Genomic DNA, 21348 nt, shown 5'->3' on the forward strand with positions numbered 1-21348 from the left:
GTTGGCAAAAAACAAATATTTGCTTTCTACTTTAAAGCTGTGCACGCGGAGCCTCTCCGGATCTGGCTGCAGGTGTTGGATCAGACAGAGGTGGAACAGTGACTGTAGTGTGGGGTACAGCTGTAGGGTCACACATGGTCCTGGGCAGGCAGAACTCCTGCTTGTCTGCTTGGAGCACAGGGAGCTTCCTTTTCTTAGGTGAGTATTGTGGGCTGCAATATTTTGTGGCTGTATTCCCCAGGTCTTGGCTAAGCAGAAAGTTAATTTAGCACTTTTTCAAAGTATGGGGACAGCTCAGCCTCCGGCATTTCCAGGTGCAGATGAGATTAATTTGCTTATCTTAGTTGAGGGCAGGTAGTTGTGCAGGGGAGGTACCAGAGCCAGGATGTTAAAACACAAAGAAGTCAAATGTTCCTCTGTTCCTCCCCTGTTGTGCGAGCTCGTTTGCATGAAAACACCCGTCTGGCAGATCTGCTGAAGGAGCCTTCCCTCCATCTCCTCCTCCTTCAGGATTAGCTTTATTGGGGGCCAAGAAGCCACCGATGAATTGTGACTGGAAAGCGCTGAACTTTGAGGGGAGATGAAAAAAAAATCCCTCAAAACATTTGCAGCCCTGGCAGCGGGTCCAAGGGTCGCTGATGGGGTTTATCTTCTGACATCATGAGGATCTCTGACATTTCTAGCTTAGAAACAATAACTCGCCTTATCCGTCGTCATGTTTTTCTAATTAAAGACAAAGCTTGGTAAATATTTTTTAAATGATTGAATTTCCCAAGTATGGAAAACACATGTCGGGAGTCAGGCTGGCTGCGTCCGACGCGCCTTTTCCCACCGCGTCCCTCGGAGCACGCAAGTGCAAATACAGATTTAGAGCTGTGGGTGACAGGTTTATCTGGGATGATTGGCAAGGATTTATAAACCAGGAGGGGATTTACTTTGCTCTCCCTCCCTCCTCTTCCCCCTTCTTCCCCCGCCTCCCCGACCCCCGTCTCAGAAATAGGAAATTGGGATCACATTAAACCCTAATTGGTTTGGCTCCAGCGCTGGTTCGGTGGCTGCCAAATAGTTAATTTATTGCGTGAGAGTTTGGCCATGTGTTGAGAGGCAAATTTGCTTCAAGCAAGGCATCTCTGTAAACTATACATCCATTCCTGTGCCAGGTCCTGTTTACAGCATCTCCAGAGTGGGGTGCAGGGGGTGCTTTCCGTGCCCATCCCGGCGGGACAGCGCAGGGGGACCCCGCCTCCCTTGCTCCCCTGCCAAAACGCTTTCAGGAATTGTTGCCTAAAAGAGCTTAAAGTGGTTTTAGCTGGACTTGGCGCTCAACGTTTGGAAACTGCCAGCTAGATAAGACGTGGGAGGCTCTCAGGAGAATAAATGCATCTGTTTGGGAGATAGCAGCAGGCCTGGGCTGTCACCGCGGAGCAGGGCCAGGTGGGGAGTCCCCGGGGGTGGCAAGATGGCTTTTCCTGCGTTGTGTCAGCAGGGGCAAGTGGGAAGCTGGCATATCTGGCTGCCCCCTCCTCGTTGCTGCCCTTTTCCATGGTGGCTGTCGGACATCCCGGGTTTGTAGTTGCTTGCTCACGGACCCGTGGCATCTAGTGGTGTTTGGCTCCTGTGAAGTTTTCTGGAAGATGGGCTCCAGCAGAAGAGTTTGCAGAGGTTTGCAGGACAAGCAGCCCTTGCTGAGGCCATCACTGCCTTCCCCAGCACTTGAGAGGAGTTATTTGGATTTGAGAGGATACTGCAGCCAGAGTTAGACTCGCTGCTAGCACGTCTCTGGTGTGGAGTATGATTTGAAAGAGGCTGTGTAAGGAATAAATCCATGGCTGTGGCATTTTATTTCGTTCCTCGCTGAGTTAAATAACAAACTTTGTGTAAGTGAGCTGCTTCCAGCTCCGAGGCAACAGAATTATCACCGCCGTGCTCAGCAGAGCCCTTTCTGTGTCAGCTGCTATTTCCATTGTGAACTTGATACCTGAAGGTTCAATATTGTGACCCTTTAATTTTCAGCTGCTGAAACGTCCCCTGCGAGCTGGCTAAAGGGGAAGAGCTCGGAGGGGAACTTGCAATGGTTATGCAGTAGGAGCAATGTGTTTCTTTGGGTATTTCTTAAGTGCTCAGTGTTTAGGAGAAATTGATAGGTAGTAGCAAAGCACATTTAGCAATACTTTTCTTTCTGTAGCTCTCGCTTCCCAGGATGTAATAAAATCCATTAAGTTCTATTTATGATCAAAGGCCCACTATAGTAATAGTTTTATTTGGATAATTATGGCTGTTCTACCAATAATGAAAATACTGCACACTTCCAAATACTGCATTTGAGTGTTTAGAGGGGTACAGGGTTGGCACAGCCAAATGTTTGCAAGTTTTGCTGAGGAGTCAAGAGAGATACCAGTTTAAAAAAATTTGGATCTAGCTGAGTCCCTGTAGGAAGGCATGTCCTGCCCACAGTGTCACATTGAGCCACACTGCCCTGAGTTTTCCACCATCCGTGGGGGTGCAGCAGGGTTAGACCAGAAGGGGACAAACTGGGCAGGTATCAGAAGCAAATGTGGTTTGTTTTGGAGAGAACCTTTTCATCCCCAGGTCTGAAGGCAGGTTCAACATTCAGCTGGGAGCAGCCACTCCCCACTTGTGCATCTCCTGCCTCGTTTGAAATGCAGCCACTTCTGGGATGAGCTGCTGTAATTACTTTAAAGCACATCGTACTTCCACCACTTTTGGCAGGAAGGAAGGAGGAATACTGTACTCCATCGCCAGACAAAATAGAAATCAACAATTGGGATTTTTCTCAAAGAGCAGATCTATCTTCTCTGCCATTAAATCCGAGTTGGATGGGAGCCTTGTACCCATTTTGCTTTCCCGGTGCGAGTGTGCCGTTCTGCAGCTCACAGCCCGCGTTCATGGGAAGATTTAAAGCAGCAAACTCTAGCCAGGAATTCTTTCTAGCACTTTGCTTTCCTTCTGCTGTTTGCCTCCCTCTTCACACTACAGATGCTGATGGATCACCTTCCGTGGTGAGTAACGGGACACGCTGTACTTCAGTGGTGCTGGGAAAGCAAGCGTGTGTCCTCAGGAATGTTCTGCAGGGAGGCACTGCCTGTGTGACACAGCTCCTGACCCCTGCTGCCTCAGGAGTGGCACTGCCTTGTTCTTGGGGCTCCCCTATCAGCTGCAAATCAGCTGGAACTGGAATTGTGGGATCACCTGCATCCATTTGCTGGTGTTTATTCACCCCTCTGCTGCAGAAGCCCTGACTTCAGATTACTGCCCTTGGCCCACCTGAGTCTCCACATTCCAGAATACACTGGTGGTGTCCTTTCACCCCAGCAGGGGATGAGTTTTTTTCCCTGAGAGCTTGGTTTTCCCTCTTTATCTAGGCATACTGAGCACCTAGAAGTTAAATTGATGGAATCTTTTGAGGTCCACATTCCAGAATACACTGGTTGTGTCCTTTCACCCCACCAGGGGATGATTTTTTTCCCTGAGAGCTTGGTTTTCCCTCTTTATCTAGGCATACTGAGCACCTAGAAGTTAAATTGATGGAATCTTTTGAGGGAGAGTCTTGGTTTTGCACTGCAGTACTCCAAAAACATTCCCAGGTGCTTGTCTGACTGTTTTCTTCTTGAATATATTTTTCTTGTTGAAGAACCTTTTTTTTTTTTCCTGTGTGGTATAGATTTTAGCAAGAGGGAGAATAAAACCTCTTTTTGCATGTGAAAAGGTAAATAACTATTAGAGCACACAAACTGTTGAGCAGGTGATGTTTAGATATTTCTTGATTTGTTCTCTACCAGTTTTATTGAAGTTTTCAGTCACTGCAGTTACTGTGTTCATCAGGTTTTATTTCCCATTTAATAATTACAGCAGTTTCCCCTCGAGCCCTGTACCTCTAATTAAGAAAGTGGAGTTTGAGATAAAACTAAATGGAATTAAATTTGTTATGTTTTTATGGTAAAATATGCTCAGAAAAAAACCACTTGTAGGCTCAGTCACTGCTCCTGAGCATTGTTTACCACATCTTGATCCTCCATCAGTGCTGAGGACTTTCCTGGTGGCATACAGACAGTGGAGCACCAAAGACCAGGATCTGATCCATGCAGGAATTCTTGCCTTCAGTCTCACAGGTACCAAACAGGAGTTGGTGTGGTTGGCACAGAATCTCCCCTTTTCCCTTGTGCATGTGTAAGGATTGCCTCAGTTCCCACCAGCACTGCATTTTTTAGTATCCTCCTGCTGCTGGTGTAAGGAGGCCCAGGAAGCTCTGGAGAACCTGGCAGCACCACTCAGAGCTGGTCCAGCTTCAGGTGAGCTCTGGGCAGGTGTGACCCCATCCCCATCCAGGCTCTGAGAGCCGCTTTTGGTGAAGGACAAGCCAGTGGACAGCTCTCCCTGAGCACTCACAGCACACCAGGAGCTTACAACTGTCCAGAAGGCCGTGCTGCTCCGAGCAGCAGCTCTGTGGATGGAGATGCACCTCTTCACACCTGTTTTATAACACAGGAGCAAAATATTCAGGGCATCTAAATAGTTTATGGCCCGACAAACAAATTCTGGCAGTGGAAGCATGAGTTTCCATCTCATTAAATTGTTGGCAAAGCCCTGGTAATTCCAGTCACTGATACAGCACAGGAATTATCCCTCAACACGACTGGTCGTGTCAGGTCAGAGCATCACTGCTTTTTCTCAGCAGTTGTGTGTTTGTACTTGAGGGGAAAAGAAAGTGTTGAAATGTCAATTCATTGGGCTCTTCTCTGGAGCTGGAGCAAGGTCTTGTGAGGTCAGAAAAAAGTGTTTGTGGATTTCTACACCTAAGTTGTAATGAGGAATTGTTCTCAAATATTTTATTTTTTATCATACAAAACCTGACACAGATTCCCAGTTTGGCAGAGGCTCTGAGGTTTATCTTGGAGCTCAGCAGCTGTGCTGCAGCCCAGGACACAGTTCCTGCCATCTCCCAGCTCTTTGTTGGGCTGTAAGAAATTACTGGACCGTTGGAGCCCCTGACCTGGGGCAGGTCAGCTCTATCACGGCCATTTCCATTTGGGGCAGTGTGCTGTGAGCTGGAGAAAAGGAATGGGAGCTGACAGTGTCCTCTGGCTCCTGTGGCAGGCAGAGGATGAGATATTTTGGTGATGGAGTGGCACACATGTCCAGAGGCATGGGAAATTTGCCTCCAGCACTGTTACAGATTTTATGGTGTCCTGCAAGAGGGAGCAGTTTGCTGTCCCTGCCACGTGTTACCTTCCACAGCTTTGAGACAGCCACATGCAAAATTCATTTTAGAGGTCGGTCATCCAGTCCCAGAGACTAAGGAATGTTGTAGTAGGGCTTTTATAAGATTTATATGCTTTATCAAAGGTCCTATAGTTTTCTCATTAAAGCAGGATTATCCTGCTGGGATTAGCTGTTCTGCATGGGTGAGGAAGACAGGCACTCTGTAATTTCAGAGTGAGATGCACTGAGAAACGGGAGAGCTGGGGGCCCAGGAGACACAGGGATGCAGGTGTTTGGAAACGGGGCCCGAGAGGGCCTTTTACAAATGTTGGCTTGATTGGACTTGACTCCTGAACACGTGGGAGAATGGCAGCAGGCTGCACCTCCAGCACTCCTTAGCATCCAAATATCCCAGTCCTGAGACTCGTCCTGGCATTCAACAGCCTCCTCAGTGCAAACCTCAGGGAGTGAATTTGCAGCTTTTCCATATGCCGAAACAAGCAGACAGGGAAACCTTTTAATTTGCACAAGGATCTTCTGTAGTCGATACAAGCTGACCCTGCAGGCTTTCTGGAACTGATTCCTGTCAGTTTGGCCTAGCAAGATTTCATTTAACCCTTGAATTATCTCCCTTTCCCCCAACATTTTATTACATGGATTCCCAGAATGGTTGGGTTGGAAGGGACCTTAAAGACCCTCCTGTTCCAAACCCCTGCTGTGGGCAGGGACACCTTCCCCTATCCCTGGTTGCTGAGAGCCCATTCCAACCTGGTCTTGAGCATTTCTCATGGTTTGGGTTTTTTGTTTGTTTGTTTGTTTGGGGGTTTTTTGTTTTGTTTTGTTGGTTTTTTTTTTTTCCCTGTGTGACTACGATACTGAATTCAGCTCAAGTCACTTGAAAATTACTGCTAAGTAACAAACAGCTTCTTTTGCTGGTTCTTTGGTGACCGTAAATGTCTGGAGCCTGTTGGGAAATGGGTTTGGAGGTTTTTTTAAATACACTGTCTGCCTCTCCAGTTTGTAGTCTTATATACCTTTGTGTTCTTAATATAAATACTGCCATCACTGAGCAAGAACTTGGAGGAAACTGGTGCAAAGAAATGCTGAAGCAGCACTGCTAACCAGGTAGTTCTTTGACACTGCAGCTTAGTTGTAAGGAGTCTCCAACAAGAATGAACTGTTGGACTAAAAGCCTGCTCAGACAGCAGTATTGACTTGAAGAGAGATGTTACTTGACATGATTGCTGTAAAAATCCCTTAAAAAACAGTCCTAGTACTTCTCTTGCTCTGCTCATCATGACATTCCCTAGGGGATGAGTATTTGTCAAATGTTTTTCTAGAGGAGTGAATTTCCAAGTATTTACTAGGTCAGACATCAGCAGTGAACAGGACAAGGGTGTCCCTTCCTCTGTCCCAGGGCAGCCTGCTGCCAGCCTGGAGCCCACCAGGGACCTGGGCACATCTCAGCTCCTGTGCTGGTTGGGCTGGTGCAGCCCAAAGCTGGTGTGTGAGAAATGCAGCTCTTGTAGAGGTACATCCAGTGGTGTTGTACTCTGAGTGGGGTTTAGCACTCCTTTCCACATCTTCAGGAGGTTTTTGGTGGCTGGTCAGTGCAAAGCTGCCCAGCTGAGCTTTTCAGGTTCCCTAGGCTCAAAGGGAGCAGATTATTAACCACAAACACGGCACTTAAACCCCTGATATGGCCTTAAATAGGGCAGGAGCTGCTTTAAATGTGATCTCCCCCTGCACGCAGGGCAGGGCTGTGGCTCACCAGGTGTTTGCCTTCAGCTGCAGCTGCTCCATCTGCAGAGCCAGGTGGAGACTTTTGGGGCATGGGGAAAACACAGCTGGGACAAGTTAAGAGCAGCTCTGGGAGGTGCTGGCTCACCTGGGCAGAGCACAGCCCAGAGCAGGCTCGGGGCAATAAACTCAGCTTCACCTTGGCCACAGCCCTGGGTAGGATTAACGAAATGAAGAGGAAGTAAATGTGTTTGAGCTGCTTTAGTTTCGTTGGGTTTTTCTTTCCCCTGGTAGTGACAGCCAAATCAAATCCGCTCTTCCCACAATGCTGCAGTTTAACTGCCTCTGCCATCAACTCCAACCCTGCTTTAGAGGAGCTTTGCTGATGAATCTCTCTTTTTATCTCCTGCTCCAGGTTTTTATTGTTGTTTTTTTTTAAGTTGTCTCTTTCTTATTCTTCTCCCTGAGTTGTTTGGGTTTTTTTTATGTAACTCGTGTAGAAAATGAAGATTTTGATGACTTTTGAAGTTTCAAGTTTAGTAAACCTGAGGTTTGGATTGAAGGTAATAATATAATTTTCTTGCTTTTTCCTCTCTGTGCATGGAAATTAACTTCACCATACAGATGTTTAGGTTCTTCTGGCTCTTGAAGTTGTCTGAACGAGTATGTCCAGTGTGTGGGGTGGAAGACACCTGCCTGCTTTGATGGGATGCTTTCAGCAAATGTTCCCTTCAGCCTATTGCAAAATCTTCCCTTTGAACTTCCATCCTCCTGCACAGGGATGGTGGCACCTGCATGTGAAATGCTTGAATCCAGGCAGGCACCTCCTCAGTAATGGTTTCCTGATAAGGACCCAGGGTAGAAAAATAAGTTTTGGGACCTTTGCATGATACTCTCCTCCCCATCTCTGTCTGATTCTACTGGGAATTTTGTTCTTAGTGCTGCTGGTTGGTGTGGAAAGAGCTCAAATACCCAGGGAATGAGTGGAGAGGTGCAGCTCTGGGTGAGGAGGATCACCTAAATCTATGCTGGGGACACTTGTGGTGGTGTTGGAAGGACCTGATGCCTGCTCTAGTTCTGAGTTTCCTCTTCAGCTCAGTTGTTTCAAGCTTCTGCATGTTAAATCCTGGAAGTTGGTAAGGCTGGGTGGGTTGAGTGCTCTGTCAGCTTGGTTTTCTCCAGCCCTTTCTCTAGGGAGAAGCTAAGTGTGGCTTTTTGGGACTTGGTTCTCTGTACCTGTTGTGTTGTTGAATGAGTTTGTGTCAGAGGGATCTTGTGACTGGATCATCCTTCTGTTGGAAAATGTCCATCTGTCAAGACAGAAACTTTCCTTGGGAGCAGTGTGTTCTCTCTCAGGAGATCAGATACCACCCTAAGCACTCCATATCTGTCTTTGCTAAACTGTACAGCATGGCCTAAATAAATATTTACTGATTTGGGTCTTTGCTGTCCTGGTAGAGCTCTGGCTGCTTAACCTTTGGCTGTCCTCTTGTTTTGAGTAATTTTGGAACAAATATTGGGGGTTTTTTGTTTAGTTTCAGTTTTGGTTTTAGGTGTGGTTTTTGTTTGTTTGGTTTGGGTTTTTTTGTTGTTGTTTTAGGTTTTGTTGTTGTTGGGGGCTTTTTTGTTGGTGGTGGGTTTTTCTTGTTTGTTTGTGGGGTTTTTTTGTTTTTGGGTTTTTTTTTTTAAATAACCATATGAAAGGGGAAGATTTAAAATCCAGCTTTCACAAGATAGGGCTGTTCAGGCCCAGGGCTCCAGTTTGTGAAGGCAATAAACAATATCCTCAGCTCCATCTGGGGTTGAGCTCAGGGATGGATGGATCCTGGCAGGTCCTGGTGGATCCAGCAGCACCACCAGACCCACTGTGATCCCATTAATGCCTTTACTGGGAGAGAAGGGCCCACCCCAGTGTGACCAGCTGAGCTTGGCTGGGACTCCTGGAGGAACAGTGTAATGGGAATGACAGAAGAGTTGGGCCAGAAGAGAAAAATTCATGTTAGCCTGAATATAGCTTTTCATCCTCTTAAAATTCTTCTGCTTCTTTGAAGTGTGAATCCCAGATGCTACAAAAGTATTTTTCCAGACACGGCTGTGCTGTCTTGCTGTGCATTTTCCACCAAATTGCTGAATTACTGTTCTCCTTCTGGTCTTCAGTTTTTTTTTTTCATAGCTTTATCTATTTGTCTGTATGTTTTACATGGCCAAAACTCATTCCTGTCTCCTGTACCCATCTGAGCACTCCCCCACGAGGCAGCATTCCCACCGGGCTGTGGTGGAGGACAGGAATGCTGGCTTTTTTTCCAGGAAACTTGTAAACACGAACTTCCTGTTGACACGAGCTGTAAATCTGCAAATAGGCTCTGCTTCCGGCAGGAGGGGAAGGTAATAAAATTCCAGGTCCTTGTTCACTGTGCCTGGTCCTCCTTGAGCTGCATCCAAGCGCTCCAGAGGCAAGCACAGAGAACCTGCTGATTGCTCTGTACCTCTGGAAATGAGTCTTGCCTTTGATTTTTTTTCTCCTTCAGGCACCCAAACAGATGCCATGCTAATAGAAGCCAGTTGGAGAATGTCAAAACCCTGATGACTCCAAAATGATGCTTCATTTGCTTGTTTTCCCCTTTCCTTTCTCACTGCCTCTCCCACCACTGAGCTGATCCTGTTTTGGGGAGTTAACTCTGTCTTACATCCACACCAGGCGTTTTGGGATAATGAGCTGGCCAAAATCTGGCAGCTATTGGCAGAGCACCCCATTAAGTTCCCCGTGGCCTCACATTTTTGGGAGGCTGATGCATGCTTTAGTTCTGGGAGGGTAACAGGGCCAGGTAGCAGACACCTGGGCAGGCAGCTGAGCTTGCTCAGCAGATTCCCCTGGTTGGGAGCACTGTGATGGTTTTCAGGATCAGCTCTTGGGGCTGCTGGGGAAGGGATGGAGGCAGATGAGGAGATGGTGGAAGCAGAGAGTGGAGAAGGGAAGCAAAAATAAGGCTAAAAAAAAAAGAGATTAAAAGCATGGTAGTGGAAACAGGCTACAAAAAGGAAGGAGTGGCTGTAACAAGGAGCACCGGGCAGTGTGAAAGGAGAGCCTGGCCTCTGTTGCCGAGGCTGCCGTGGTGTGGCCGGTGTCCAGCGCTGTCCCCTGACCCCCGCGCTCCGCCGGCCGCGCTGCCTCGGCTCGGCACATGGCAGCGGTGAAAGGGGAGCCTCTCGCCGTCCCTGAGCCTGGGTGGGCGTGCTGGGCCTTTCGTAAACTAATAGCTCCCAGCAGTGCTCCTAAATCAGACTTGGTGGAGCCGGGAGCGCGGCGCTGGAATGCCGGGCCAGGCGCAAAGGGCTGCGCCGGGCTCTTTCTTCTTTTCGCTCTCCCCAAAGGCAGCGGTTGTTAGGTCTAAAGGGTCAGCAGGAGAAGGGAGCCGGCAAAGAAAAATGGGTGAAAAGTAAACGGAGGAAAAACTAGCAAAGACCACGTTTGAAATGTGGTTTTTGTGATTGGTTGAGGCTGGAAGGAAGGGAACCCTGCTTGGTGCTAAACTGGGATGCCTTGCTTAAAATCCACAGCTGGTGGTTTTGCTGGGTGTAATGAACAAAACAACTTGGGATTTTTTTTTTAAAGGGAGATGGGAATTGGGATATTTTTAATCAATGTTACCAGGTTAGTGACAGGTAATAAATGAGAAAAGAACCCTCCTTGGGGGGCTGTGTGGTGAGGAGGTGCCGCTGTCCTCCTGTGAAGCACTGGGAAAGGAGCAGAGCCCCAGCAGCCCTCACAGATAAGGGCCGGAGCAGAGGGAAGCTCAGGGTGGAATTGGGGGGGGAAAAAAGAGCCTGAGATAAAGAAGGAGAAGCTCTTTCTGTTAAAAGAGCCCAAGATAAAGAAGGAAAAGCCATTCTCAGGGAAGAGCCAGAGCTTGTGGCAGGGAAGGCACCAGTGGAGGGAGGTGCTGGAAGCAAATTGGGATGTTAGTGAGCCTGCTGTAGGGCTTGGATCCATCACCTCCTTTATTGCCTGCCATGGCCCCTGGGATGAGGCAAAACCCCCAGATTCTGCTGCTTTGTTGGGCTTTAACCTGTGCTTTCTTAATTGTAAATGGTCCTACTTGCACACCTGGTGGTGAGGAGCACTGGGAGCCTGGAGTACGGTGCCTGATCCAAAACACAGCTCTCAAAGCCACCACCTCACCTGAAAAAGGGAGGATTTTGGCTCCTGAAGTTTGTCTGCACCATAAACAGGTGCTAAAGAGGATGGTCCTGCAAGGAGTGGGGCAAAACTGTCAGATGTAGACAGGAAATTTGGGGTTCTGAAGTAGGGGAGAGGGGGCTGAGAGCTGCATCCACACAGCCTCCAGTACCTGGAATGGTCCTGCTCTGGGTGTTGGGCAACTGAAGTTGAGAATCACTGAAATGACAATTGGAGGGGAGTGGATGTATGTATTTGAACAAATCTCTGTAATCAAATGGCACTGCTATTGATCTGGAAAATACTGTCAAGCTGCAGGGCTGTTGGACTAGAATTAATCCTCTGCAGGCTGGATTTTACTCTCTCTCCAAATAGGATTACTCATTTTTTCCATATTTCTGTGTTTGGTTTAAATACCCGTGACAGCTACAGAAGCTTGGATTTCTAATCAGAGCAAGGGTGTTAGATTTAGGAATTGGTTTGTTGTTTTGGAGGGGATATTTTTGCATAGGACATCAGTTTCTGCATGGTTTTTCTTTTCATATGTGGCCACAAGAATAAAGCATCATGTGCTTAGGTGATGTGTGTCCCCTCCCTTAATGGGTAGCCAGGAGTAGTTTCAATAACTTCCTCAGGTTGTGTTTAATTCCTTGTTGCATCTTTGCTCCTCCTGGTTGTTGGGGATTTTTTTGGTAATGTCTGATTGTAACGTTCTTCCAGCTCAGTTAAGGCCAGCTTTTAATGTGGTTTTACCCCTCTCTGGGGAGGATTCAAATGGCACAAAAGCCAAACACTGTTCATGTTCACTCCTGAAGAAGGCAATATGATTTGATTTGGATTTTGTCAAGGGGTGGAAGTCTTCTTCTCTGGGGAAAGGCTGGGAATGCTGGGGATGTCCAGCCTGGAGAAGAGAAAGTTCCAGGGAGACCTTAGAGCCCTTTGCAGTGCCTGACAGGGCTCCGAGAGAGCTGGAGAGGGACTTTGGACAAGGCTCTGGATCTGACAGGGCTCCAAGAGAGCTGGAGAGGGACTTTGGACAAGGCTCTGGAAGTGATAAGGTGTGCCTTGGCAGGGTTAGATGGGATATTGAGATGGAATTCCTCTCTGTGAGGGCGCTGAGGCCCTGGCACAGGGTGCCCAGAGCAGCTGGGGCTGCCCCTGGATCCCTGGCAGTGCCCAAGGCCAGGCTGGGCAGGGCTGGGAGCACCCTGGGATAGTCAAAGGTGTCCATGGCAGGGGGTGGAACGAGATGAGCTTTAAGATCCCTTCCTATCCAAACCTTTCTCCACGATTCTGTGACAAATTAAGCTTGTTAGCATAATCTGCCTTGTACTAATTCAAATAATGGATGTATTGAAAAGAGGATGTTTGTTAAATGTGATAAATTTGCCAGGAATGGAGAGGTCTAATCTCTGTTTTGGGGGTTGAGCTTGAACTCAAGTCACTGAGTGTCCCTTGCAGCCCCACCAGCATTGCTTCAAAGGGAGCAGTCCCTTCTTGGCTCCACTGTCTTGTAAGGCATAAAGAAGGCAATAAAATGTTTGACTTTCCTGCCAGACCTGAGCCTGGAGGAGGAGGAGGATCCCAATTGGTTTCCATCAGATTCCAGTTAGCATGAATTTACGGTTTCTACTTAGCCTGATAAATGGCTTTGGCTGCCTTAGTGCATTTGGATTTATTTTTCTGTGCAATGGAAAGTGGTCAGCTTAAAAAGGCAAAGGCTTTCCAGGGTTGCCTTGAATTCAATTGGAGCTTCTTTCTGAGGTAAGAACACAGCAGGCAAAAAATAAATCTGAGACACATCATGAACTATCTGTGGAATAGCAGAGAAATCAGAAGCAGTTCAGGTCTCTTGTGCTCACTGTGGCAATGGGCTGTGATAGGCATAAAAATTCCACTGCAAACTGGAAAAATTCTTCAGATTTCCTTGCTTTCCTCAGAAACCACAGAGAGCAGCAGGTATCAATAGCTCCCAGTGTTCAAAGTTTGCTTGCATCGTTCTTTCCATGGAACATTCCCAGGAGAAGAAAGCAGAAGCAGATTAGCATGATGAGCTGGGGAAAGAAGTTCCCCCATGCTGCCTGCACTTCTGCTTCCTTCCGCTGTGCTGGTGATGTCTGGGCTACAAAATCTGCTTTCGTGTGTATTTAGGAGCAGACAAGCCTCTTAGGAACAGTGAGAGGGGTCAGTAGATGACATGTGGATGGGCTCCCCTTGCCAGGTTGGATGGGGGTTGGAGTAACCTGGAGCCCTGGCACAGGGTGCCCAGAGCAGCTGGGGCTGCCCCTGGATCCCTGGCAGTGCCCAAGGCCAGGTTGGACAGGGCTTGGAGCTGCCTGGGACAGTGGAAGGTGTCCCTGCCATGGCAGGATGTGGGATGGGATGAGCTTTAAGGTCCCTTCCAACCCAACCCACTCTGGGATTTTGTGATTCTGTGCTTCAGGGACCTGCCTCTGCCAGTGGTGAGCTCAGGGATGAGCTTAGGGATAGGCCATGGTTTGGGTAAGCTGAGGCACGTGGATCATATGTAAGACATAATCCATGAGCCTTTCAAAGAAAGGCAATGGTTTGGCAATGACTTCCACTCAGGGCACCCTGGTGTCCATAGTTTTTGTACCTGGAGAACCCAAAAGCACACATCTATCTTTCTTACTCTAATGGTGATCCATGAGGTCTGGCTTATTCCTGCCTCCCTAGCAAGAGGTGGGGATGTCTTCCCTGAGGATGGTGGGGTTTTAGATACTGGGCTGTGGACACAGTGACAAAGAATTATGTGCCTTTTCATAAAGGTTTATAAAGTCGTGGTAACTATACTTAAAATACTTGCAGTGACCTGAGTTCTTGACATTTCAAAGTGCTTTAGGTTGTAAAAACATTGAAGAGATTTATTTAGCCTTGGTTGACAAAGGGTAGTTAGAACCCAGTTGTCACATTTGTGGACAGCTTTTGTTTGTATGAAGTGTTACAAGCTGTTCAGGTCCTTAAGCTGAAATATGGTTAAAAAAGCAGGTGAGGGAACACCGCATGCTGGTTATGGATCTCACATAAAGCTCCTTTATCTCAACCCCAGGATGTCCCCTGTGCCTTCTGCGGGTACTTCTCTTATGGCTTTGACCCAAAGACCTGACAGATCCCAGGTGGATGCTCTTGAGCATCCCCTCCTTTGTCACACTCAGACAAAGTCAGCTTTGGAGTTCACTGCCCAGTTCACTGGGGATGGTGGGACAGGGCTGGACAGGGAGCAGCGGTGTCTGGTGCTGGATTCCTAACACTGGGAGCATCCATCTGCCTGGTACCATCTCCACTGGAGACAGAGCTGCAACATGAGCTTGCTTCTTAGAAGACATCAGAGAATCCACATGAGAGCCACCGCTGTCACCACGACCCGGCTGGGGACGGCTCCTGTTGGGGACCTCACAGCGTGAGGTGCCAGGGAGCCAACCATGAGATGCAAGTCCATAGGAAAATAACTTTATTAGTTCTGGTGTTGGTGGAGCAGCTTGGGTTGTGCCTCCCTTCATTGTCTGTGTAATTTAGAGATGGTTTTTCCATCTCAGCTTATGAAATATTGAGAGCTTCGCTATTTTGCGCAACCTCCATCAGAAGTGTCAGAAGTCCCAGCGAGCTGAACTTTCTGAACCTAAATGTTTTATTGATGTGCCTTGCCAGCAGCCCCTCCAGTGGGGACTGGGGTGCTGGGAGGCACTGTTGGATCTGCCTGTTCTCAACCTGTTTTGCTGCCTGAGCATCATCTCATGGGACGCTCCAGGTGTTTGTGTGCTGATACTTGAATGTGATTCACTTCTTTTTTCCTAACTGAAGCAGGTGGAATTGCTGCTCTTGGGTGAGGTTTGGAGGAGGGAGAGCTGCTGTAAACCTGTGTCCCCTCTGCCTGCAGCCAGGCTGCTCTTCTCAGAATGATGTGTTTGCCCAGCCAGGGAAGCAGCAGCTTCATGTGCTCCTACAACAGCCCAAAAATCTCCTGCCCAAATTGCCCCCCATTATCATGCAGCATCCTGCCTGTACTGGGAGGCCTGTCCTCTGCAGGAGGAGATTGTGGCCCCTGTGTTCATGGACTCATGCCGTGCCTGCTTGCAGAATGCTTTTTAATGCTTCCTTTAAAGCACTTTTCTCCCTTTATAGCCTTTTCCCCCTCCCAAAGGGAAGTAGAGGTACCTTAAACTAATTAGGAATAAGCAGCAGAGAAGCCAGGGTGAAGGGTTAGGTGAGATGCCGGGGGGGCAGTACCTCCAGAAGGTTTATGGGCATAGCAGTTAGCAGTAGCCTGCCAGAGCCTTGGGAATTTCATAAAAAGGAGCATTTTGCTGCCTGTGAACAAGTAACTATCCTGTCATGCCTACACCAACTGTGGAGAATTTGGCATGTATGATTTTTGGACTTGTGAAAAAGCAGCATCCCCCAGCTTGGGCAGTGGCAGGCTCTTAGTTTGCTGAACTGGGGAAGTGTTGAGGTCCCTGGTTCTCAAAAAAGTAGCTGGAGAGAGAGGTGTTGTTGACTGCAGAGATTTGGAAAGGATCAAGACCTGAACCCGCTAAGCTGTAAGGACTGGAGCAGTGGATCCCTTCTGAGATCTTAAAATGTGCCTGTGCATGGTCTGCAGGCAAAGTGCAAGCATTGCTTCTCCTGGTGGGGTGTAAAGTGTGCCTGTGCATGGTCTGCAGGCAAAGTGCAAGCATTGCTTCTCCTGGTGGGGTGTAAAGTGTGCCTGTGCATGGTCTGCAGGCAAAGTGCAAGCATTGCTTCTCCTGGTGGGGCGGTTGGAGGGGAGCTGGCAGTGGGTGATGTGGAGCAGGGTGCTTTGGGCACTCTGGAGGGGTGGTTGCCCCTGCTCGGGGCAGTCCCCGGCAGGCAGGGATGTGGCCGGGAGTGCTGTTGTGTAAATCCGTGTTTGCCCAGCGCCCGGCTGGCGGTGAATGGGATTAGTCAGGGGCCCCCAGTTAATATCTGTTGTTCACGCTGCACCTCGGGGAGAGGCTGTCAGCATTACCACGAGGTTTGTAGGTGGCACAGCAGCCACGGCTGTGCATTAATGCGAGGGAGAAATGGTCAAATGTGGTCGTGCCCAGTGGGTTCCTGCTCCCGGCCTCCCTCGGTGCTCTGAGATCTCTGGTGGAGTTTATTCCCGGTATAAAACATTTCGGATTTACATTTTCCTTTAACACTTCCTCTTTGAGCCGGGTAGTATGTTACACATTTAATTGCTCTTCCTTTGAATTTTCCAGTCCGCGTTTGGTACCCTTGCAACATCAGTGTCTTGTTATCTTGTTGTTGCTTCTAATTGCTAACACATGCCAGTTTTCCAGCGCCGCAAACTCTGGCACTGGGCTTGCTGGGGAGCGGGGGGGAGTTTGCAGCGAAGATTTACGTGCGTGGGGAAACCTTCGGAAAATTAATCCGCCGCTTTACCCAAGAGCTCATCCCGGTGTCCAGACCCGGGCAGAGGCTGCTGTGCCCCCGGTGCCGGCTCTGGGGAGGGGGGCGGCGGAGCTGCCGCTGCCTCGCTGTTCCTGCCGGCCATAAACAAATTCCGTGTATTTAACAAGTTAATGTCAGGCGGGCGGCGAGGCGCTGGTAGGTGTGTGCCTGGTGACATCAGCTGGCGAGCAGCCTGGCAGCAGCGCGGCGCAGGCAGGGAGCAGGCAGCGAGCCGAGGGTGTGTGCCTCTAAGCTGGGTATTCTGGCAAGGTGGAGAGCTGGTCTGTTTGGCAGGACCTTCCCATCTGGGATCCATCTGTGTTTCCCTGGAATCGGACAGGCGGCTCCAGGCAGTGAGAAATCGCAGATGTGCGGGACCTGACACATGTCCAGCTAATGAAAGGAGAAGGCAGGCTGGGCTCCGGCTGCGCTCGAAGATCACGGGCGGAGGAGGAGGAAGAGAGCTTTTCTTTCTATTTGAAAGAAACGAGGTGTATTGCACAGCAGCTGGATCCTTGCAACCTCGCTGGCTAGGGTAAGCAAGGAACGGGATTATTTTTAAGCGGCGCTCGGCGTACCCGGGGCGGCGGGGGATGCTCGGGGGGATGCTCAGCCCTGCGAGGTCTGGGGAGTGCCTTGGCTTTCACAGGCAGGCTGGGAGAGCCTCGAATCGGGAGCAGGTACGGGGAGAGGCTGAGAGAGGCTGGGAGCGGCGGCCGCAGCGCTCTGCCAGCCTTGCCTCGCTCCTCTGCAGTGCTGGGGAAAACTTCAATAGCCCAGCCGGCTGCATGCGAGGATTCTGCAGCTGAAAAAACACTAAACTCTCTCTGAGGAGAGCTGCGGTACAGCTCGTTCTGGGTTGCTATGGAATGGTTATTTTTTTTTTATCTTCCCCCCCTCACCCCCCCACTCCGTGAGCAGAGGACTGGGATTTGGCGTTTTCTGGGGAAATGGCAATGCAGGAAGGGTTTTGTGTGTTTTAGCAGAACGTGTTTTTCTGCTGTGCCTAGGGTTACTCTGGTTTCTGCATGCTGGTATTGAAGCTGAGGTGGGGGGAGTGTAAACTGCAGAGGTGGATTTCTTCCATTGGCTCCCAAAATTCCTTAATTTCCCCCGTGTTTTCAGGGCTTCTCTGCATTGTGTCAGAGGCTGCTCCCTTTTTGTCTTTGCACTCCTTGAGCAGCAACTGATGCTCCCAGCATCTAAATCTCCCAGATCAATCTTGTGATAGCAGAACACACCTCCCCTATATATTTTCACTGTCGGGCTATAGACAGGCTGTATTTTCTCTTTTTCTATTGTAATCCCTGGATCTTGCATATGTAGTTTTAACCTGCCCTTTTGCCCCATCCCTGTCTTTTGGGAAGGTTCAGCAGTTGAAATTACTCCTCTGACCCTCTGGTGTAGCTTGTTGTAGAGATCCCTCTGTTGCATGTTTAAGCTGCTCCCCCAAATATTACCAGCTTTTTCTGCCCCCTACACCACTCAGCTCCTGTACTCAGTCCATTTTATGTGCTGGAGAAATCCTGCTCAGCCACAGGAGATGCACCAAAATCTGCACTCAAAGTTTGGGGAGCTGAAACATGGCTGAGCATCACTTGCTGTCAGGCTGGAGAAAGAGAGAGGAATATGTGCTGGGCTGCCTGGTGCAGGATGATTCCCTTTAGTGTTGCTTTGTCCGGGTTAGCTTTAAACATGCCAAATGATGGGATCTCCTGAGGGAGAGCCTGGCTGGACTCCCTGGCAGTGTGCTTGGGCTGCAGCTCTGTGCTCAGCCAGTTTGGCCACTCCATGGGCCACCCTAAGACTTTCCTTCTTTTGCAGCATGTAAGCATTTGGGTAGAGGCTTTAAAAAATGTAAATCTGATTCTATAAACACACCAAACACCTCCTGTGTGTCCCTGGAGAGGAGGCAGGAGTATGTGCACTTCAATGTCTCAAAGTGCAGCAGCACAAAGGAGTTTGAAACCCCAAAAGCAAAGCCATAGAGGGTGGGATGATATCTAGGAGCAAAGAGCCGTGCTCCTCTGCTGCTGCTCTCCTGGAGACTTCCCGAATTTGTGAAGGCAGTGCAGGGTGCTGGAGCAGCTGCTGCTGCGGTCTCCTTGCGGGTCGAGCCCTGATTAAGCAAACGGAAGTTCTGCCGGCATCAGGGCAGCACGATTTGGCCATTAAACAACTCATTTAGTCGAGTCTTGTTCAAGCCCTGCAGAAAACTTTCTTTTTTACCTCAGGCTCCTTTATTTTTAAAAAGTATTTAGGGTGCCTGATGAGCTGAGTGCTTAGATGAGAGGTGGTTGTATTTTGGGGAAGAGGGTGGCTTGAAACTCTGTCACCAGACCTAATAATTTTATAGAAATGGTACAGGACATCCAAGTGAAGACACTTTTTTCCCCCCTGCTATTGTCTGCTGGATGACATGATTTTCACTATTAATATGGAAAAGATGTTTAGTTTTATTTTTGTAACTACCTAGGCTTCACCTAAATGACTGTGTGCCCTGCACAGCCAGGTAGCCCAGCACATCCAGCAGTTAGAGAAACACACAAATAATGCAAAACTCAGAGACTCCCGTGTGGGAAACAAGGAAAAAGAGTAAAGCAAAGGCAGTTTGATAAAATACTGCCAACAGGAAAGTGCAGCTAAGCCAAGGGAAAGATTTGAAGGGTTTGAGGAAGGAGCAGAATTGCTAAAGGCAAGGAGAATAAATCGTTAATCTGAGAACTCTGTTACACAGGCAATGCCCCGAGGAAAAGAGCAGAAACTCCATTTAATAGTGAAAATGCCAAGCCAGGCTCTGCTCTGCCCGGGGACTGGAGCCACAGCCCTGCTTACTTCCAAGATGCTGCTATTTTTGCAACTTGCATCTGCTGGTGTTGCAGAGGCTTGTTTAAACCCGCCAAAGCAAAGGGAGCTTTGCTCACGTGAATCCTGGCTCAGGCTCTTGGGTTTGGGTTTTTTTCTGGTTTATTCTTCTCAGTCTTACAGGACCAGGGTCCCCAAGAGAGCGGGATTTCACTTAATGCTGCCTCCCCTGTCGCATTGAGTGTGAGTCCCAAATGATTTTACTGCTGCTTTACAGAGCTTTGTCTTGCATCACCCACGGTGGAGTTTGGCTTGTAGAGGTTATCACTGGTTTGACAGGTTTGTGTGGTTTGACTGCAGGAGCTGAGTTTTCAAGTCAATCAGCCCTGCAGTCCCCAAATTGACCCATAAATGCAGTAACCACCAGCAGCATTTAGCAGGAGGCAGTGCTCTCCCACGGTGATGGGATGGGATGGGGGAGCCAGGTGGCCTCTTGTTTTTTTCCAGATCTGTTTTTTTAAGGTTTGGACAAAAAACAAGATTTGTTTGACGTGTATGTGTGATGTTTATAGTATAGCTGGAGAGCTGAACACAGTCATTTGAGGACTTGGGCACATGCAGCAGATTTAAGTCAATGCTGGCTAGTTTTTAAATCTGAGCAGGAGATGGTCATAATCTGTTGCCTATTGTTTTTTTTCCCATTATAAGAGCTGGCTTATCCATACTTGTTCTGGGCTGGATTGTAAGCTTGCCTTTATCTAGTGACTATTTCCATATCTGATTGCTTGTTAGGAGCTAGGTATGAAATGTGTTTCGACAGACACTCCAGAGCAGTCCCTGGGGGCAGCGTCACTGCAGGTCTCTGGGAGTCTGTTCAACTTTTATTTTTATGATGGAGACTGCCTTAATTCATGCAGCGTTCAGGGAATGGCTGGAAAAACCTTTGTTTAGAGCAGGAGCAGCAGCCAGGAAGAAATGGTGAGCAGTGATCCCACAGTTAAAGTGCAGCACGGAGAGGCTTGGGTTCAGTTCCTGGGTCTGCAAGCAATTTTCTGAGGCAGGACCTTGACCTTAGCACGGCTTTGTGTGTCAGCAGCTTATGTCCGACAGGACAATAGCGATTTCAGAGGTTTCAAAGCATTTTAAAGTGTAACTATCATGCCTTTTATTGGGCTGGGCAGTGGCATTTTTATAAGCTAAGCTTAAGGTTTTAGAATAATGCGTATTGAATTTCCTCGGCGCGCTGCCGGCCGCGGGATTCCCATCTCTGCTGGCTGCAGCACGGCTTGGGGTATTGAAGGAGGACAGTCACAGGTGGCCAGAAGACCACTTAGAAGACCCAACACTTGCACATCTTCAAACCCAAGAGTCAGTTTTCCTTCCTCACCTTGTCTGTGGCGGCGGGATGCCGCAACCTGCCGGCGGGATGCTGTGCAACCATCCCTTTCACCAAAAAAAAACCCTCGAAAGCCCCAAAAGTGTGGCTAACGGCGGCGGAGGGGAGGATGAGGAGGCTGCAGCTCGGACCTGTTGCAGGGGGAGCGGCATTGTGTGAACAGATGTGCCGGGCGCTGCCGCTCCGTGCGCTGCCCGCAGCGCCAGGTGCAGCCATTGTTCCGCTGCTCCCCATTCAGCCGCTCCCGCATTGTTCCTCCAGGAAATTAGCATTAAAAACCCATCCCAAACCCCCACGTCCCTCAACTGCAGGTGACTGTTATTGGCCCCAGCTGCCACCCTTGTGCTTGATTACTTCCATATGGGGCTGTGGCAAGATGTAGGATCCACTTATTGATTTTTTTTTTAATATTTTTTCCCCTTTTTTTTTATTCCTAGCCTTTCCCCCCGCCCCAAGCAGACCCTTCAGTTTCAACAAAACCCTGAAATCTATTAAGCCCCTGATAGGCTCCAGTTGCTGTTACAACTGGGATGAACATTTTACAAGCAAAGCTAATTACACCCTCTCTGCTTTC

The 21348-nt window shown here is 48.8% G+C and overlaps 1 protein-coding gene across 5 annotated transcripts in view; it reads left to right on the plus strand.

Annotated features, from left to right (window-relative positions):
- CBFA2T2 (CBFA2/RUNX1 partner transcriptional co-repressor 2) overlaps positions 1-21348 on the plus strand; it is a 59146-nt gene that overhangs the window by 4393 nt on the left and 33405 nt on the right. Inside the window, exon 1 of one of the 5 annotated variants that reach the window (XM_039728141.1) lies at positions 16632-17108. The exons of the other annotated variants lie outside the window; for them this stretch is intronic. The gene's annotated coding sequence lies outside the window, so the exon portion shown is untranslated. Of the gene's footprint in view, positions 1-16631; positions 17109-21348 lie in introns of those variants that run through there. 5 annotated transcript variants of the gene reach the window in all.

The sequence above is a fragment of the Passer montanus genome, unplaced genomic scaffold (genome assembly GCF_014805655.1).
Source record: "Passer montanus isolate IOZ18808 unplaced genomic scaffold, ASM1480565v1 scaffold64, whole genome shotgun sequence".
NCBI classification, from domain to species: domain Eukaryota; kingdom Metazoa; phylum Chordata; class Aves; order Passeriformes; family Passeridae; genus Passer; species Passer montanus.